Source organism: Petaurus breviceps, unplaced genomic scaffold (assembly GCF_028583685.1).
Source record: "Petaurus breviceps papuanus isolate PSGF00001 unplaced genomic scaffold, PetGlider_PUasm1.0 90591, whole genome shotgun sequence".
Classification (NCBI taxonomy): Eukaryota; Metazoa; Chordata; class Mammalia; order Diprotodontia; family Petauridae; genus Petaurus; species Petaurus breviceps.
In genome coordinates, this window is record NW_027187280.1 from 5,047,315 (window position 1) to 5,050,730 (window position 3,416).

A 3,416-nucleotide genomic window follows, 5' to 3' on the forward strand; every position below is an offset into this window, starting at 1 on the left:
TATATATATATATATATATATATATATATATATATATATATATATATTCCCTTCAACTTATTTTCATACTGAGAAAAGTTTCATCAGTTACAATGTAGGAATGTTAATAATTCAGCTTTGATAAGTTCCTTATGATTTCTTTTCCCTGTTTACCTTCTCATGCTTCTCTTGCTTCTTGTATCTGAATGTCAAGTTTTCTATTCAACTTTGGTTTTTTCATCAAGAATGCTTGAAAGTCCTCTATTCCACTGAATGACCATATTTCCCCCTGAAACATGATACTCAGTTTTTCTGGGTAGGTGATTCTTGGTTTTAATCCTAGCTCCTTTGCCTTCCGGAATATCATATTCCAAGCTCTTCGATCCCTCAGTGTAGAAGCTGCCAGATCCTGAGTTATGCTGATTGTGTTTCCACGATATTCAAATTGTTTCTTCCTGGCTGCTTATAAAATTCTCTCCTTGATCTGGGAATTCTGGAACCTGGCTATAATATTCCTAGGAGTTTTCTTTTTGGGATCTTTTTCAGGAGGTGATCAGTAGATTCTTTCAACCTCTATTTTGCCCTCTGGTTCATCAGGGCAGTTTTCCTTGAGAATTTCTTGGAGGATAATTTCTAGGTTCTTTCTTTGATCATAGCTTTCAGGTAGTCCAATAATTTTTAAATTATCTCTCCTGGATCTATTTTCCAGGTCAGTGGTTTTTCCAATGAGCTATTTCACATTGCCTTCTAGTCTTTCATTTGTTTGGATCTGTTTAACAGCATCTTGATTTCTCATAAAGTCATTAGCTTCCATTTGCTCCAATCTAATTCTGAAGGAGTGATTCTCCTCAGTGAGCTTTTGAGATTCTTTTTCCATCTGGCAAATTTGGCTTTTTAAGGCATTCTTCTCCTCATTGCCTTTTTGAGCCTCTTTTGCCATTTAAGTTAGTCTATTTTTTAAGGTGTTATTTTCCTCAGTCAGACTGTTGATTCTCATTTTGTAATTTTCTTGCATCATTCTCATTTCTCTTCCCAATTTTTCCTCCACTTCTCTTATCTGCTTCTTAAGGTCTTCTATGGCCTGTAACCAGCTCATATTTTCCTTTGAAGCTTTTGGTGCAGGAGTTCTGACTTCACTGTCTTCCTCCTGTTCCATGCTTTGCTCCTTTTTGTCCCCAAAATAGGAGTCTAATGTTGGATTGCTTTGCTTGGTTTTCTTCCTTTGCCTGCTCATTTTGCCACTCAATTACTTGACTTTTGGGCTTTTTGCCACAGTAGGACTTTGCCACCAGACAGAGGAGCTTCATTCCAAATGCTGGAGTTTTCTCAGCTTCTGGAGGTATTAGTTGGGTGCCCTTTCTGAAGCCTCCACATGCTCTGGCAAGCTGGTCACACACCCCAGTACCTCCACCCTAGACTGCAATCCAGATCCAAGCAGGTTAAAGCAAGAGCAATTACCCCTCAGACTGGTAGCTTGGTCCCCCTACACTGCAGGCCAGGAGCTGAAGCTGCCATGTGGTGGCAGCTGCACTGCAGCCCTCAGCGGCTTCTTGCTCCGGGGGCAAAAGTCAAGGCACTCCCAACTACTGGGTCCCAAAGTCCGCACTGCACTGACCTCTCACTTTGTCCTTAGCATCTATGTGTTGATAATTCTGGACCCCACAGCTTCTGGTGATCTGGAGTCCCTCCAGCCAGCGCTGGTCAGGCCTGTCATGAGGCTAAAACCTCAGCATGGGGCTAGGCTTGGCTCCCATAGTGTGGCGCTGGCCGATTCTTGCCGGCCTGCCAGGCTGTCCTCAGTGGGAGGTTAGCTTCTCTGTGTCATTTTGTGGGTTCTGTAGCTCTCTTGGTGCAGTTTTAAGCTTTTATATCTAAAAAGGACAGACCTTCTGAGAGTAATGCCCAGGCAGGCAGGTGGATACTCTAAGTAGAATGCTTATAAGAAAAACAGTTGGGTGTATCATAAAAAGCTCAGAGCCAGGAGCCAGGAAACTTAGATTCTGATTCTGCTTTTTGCTCTTTATCTGTGGGACCTTGGGTGAGTCCCTTCTAGTCTTTTGGTCCCAGCTTCCTTGTCTGGACTTTAATAACTTAAAACTGCACTAAGACTTTTAGAACATCCTGTATAATGATAAGAATTCCACTAGCCTTCCAGAATCCACTGAGGCAGATCCCCAGGCCAACCCAGGTGGTCTCTTCACTTGGGAGAACTATAGTCCATTGGATCACAGGATTTAGGAAGGACCTTTAACATTGTCTAAGGCCAAACCCTTTATCTACAGAGAAGGAAACTGAGGCCCAGAGGGAGTACGTGGCTGACTTCTAGTTTTACAGGTAACCTCCAGTGTCCAGAATAGAACCTGGAACATAGTGGATGCTTAAATAAACATTTAGTGGTGAATCATACAACAGAATTACTTGTTGAACATGATGACTTCTATCCAAAATCCAGGACTCTTGACATGATACCATGTTGCCTCTGTCCAGCTCCAGTCAGGTTCTGTGGCAGGCCAAACCCAGGCCCTCCTTACAGATTGAGCCCTTTTGCCATCTCTATGCCCCAAAGTCCCCACATCTGCTGTTCTGCCAGGCCAAACTAACCCCCAGATGGAGGGAAGATGTTAATTCAAATTAATATTGGTAAAGTATCTCTGACTAATGACATTTCTAATTAATATGTGCATGCCGTATGTACATAGTGCATAATTTATTGCCCTGCAATTACCCGGCTGTAATGAAACATTTACAACCCGAAACCCTCATTTTCAAGTGTTTACATCTCTAGTAGGTTATACTCTATATGTTTGGTATGTGTCGATAGATATACAGTAAGATAAATAAAGTGCAGACCTTCTGAGAATAAAGCCCAGCCAGGCAGGTAACTATTGTTAGCAGAACCATTCATGGAGAAACAGTTGGATATAGTGGAAAGAGCCCTGAACTACGGAGCCAGGAAACTTGGGTTCTGATCCTGGTTTTTACCCTTTATCTATGTGACCTTGGGTCAGTCCTTTCTACTCTCTTGGTTCCAACTTCCTTGTCTAGTTTAACATTCTATTACTTTATGATCCCCCAAATGTGGTCCTCCCCTTTTCTAAAAGCTATGAACCTCTGAACTCATGGTGCGAATTCCAGGTAGTCATCACTCTGAATCCTCAGTGAAACTCTGTGCTGCCATTTTGTTTTGGATTTCTTGCTATCACTATCTTTCAGGTGGAGGGGTCAGCCTTCTGACCTGTAATTAATTGTTACGTTCCTGCTCAACTAAAGGCAAGACTTTTTAGTAGACATATTTGCTCCCAGGTCAACACAAACTACATAGTAGGCGAGAGAGAGAGACAGAGACAGAGAGAGAGAGAGACAGACAGAGAGAGAGAGAGAGAGAGAGAGAGAGAGAGAGAGAGAGAGAGAGAGAGAGAGAGAGAGAGAGAGAGAGA